Below are 553 nucleotides of genomic sequence, written 5' to 3'. Positions count from 1 at the left end.
GACGTTCCCCTTCCCAATCCCATTCCCAATGTTCCCGATCCCATTCCCGTTGTTCCTGTTCCCAATCCCGTTCCCGATCCCGAGGTTCCCATTCCCGATCCCATTCCCAACATTCCCAATCCCATTCCCGCCGTTCCTGTTCCCATTCCCGATCCCATTCCCATTGTTCCCAATCCCGTTCCCATTCCCAATCCCATTCCCGTTGTTCCTGATCCCGAGGTTCCCGATCCCATTCCCGATCCCATTCCCGTTGTTCCCAATCCCGTTCCCATTCCCAATCCCATTCCCGTTGTTCCTATTCCCAATCCCATTCCCGTTGTTCCTATTCCCAATCCCATTCCCGTTGTTCCTATTCCCAATCCCATTCCCGCCGTTCCTGTTCCCATTCCTGATCCCATTCCCGTTGTTCCCATTCCCAATCCCATTCCCAACGTTCCCGATCCCATTCCCAATCCCATTCCCATTGTTCCCATTCCCAATCCCATTCCTGACGTTCCCGATCCCATTCCTGTTGTTCCCGATCCCATTCCCGACATTCCCGAGCCCCTTCCCG

The 553-nt window shown here is 54.6% G+C and overlaps 1 protein-coding gene across 1 annotated transcript in view; it reads left to right on the top strand.

Moving 5' to 3' along the window:
- SARNP (SAP domain containing ribonucleoprotein) overlaps positions 1-553 on the top strand; it is a gene marked incomplete at its 5' end in the record, with an annotated part of 20,328 nt that overhangs the window by 16,987 nt on the left and 2,788 nt on the right. The window lies entirely within an intron of this gene.

The sequence above is a fragment of the Corvus brachyrhynchos genome, unplaced genomic scaffold (genome assembly GCF_000691975.1).
Source record: "Corvus brachyrhynchos isolate BGI_N302 unplaced genomic scaffold, ASM69197v1 scaffold1308, whole genome shotgun sequence".
Classification (NCBI taxonomy): domain Eukaryota; kingdom Metazoa; phylum Chordata; class Aves; order Passeriformes; family Corvidae; genus Corvus; species Corvus brachyrhynchos.
Note: the sequence above shows the minus strand (reverse complement) of the source record. Positions and strands in the feature narration are given on the sequence as shown.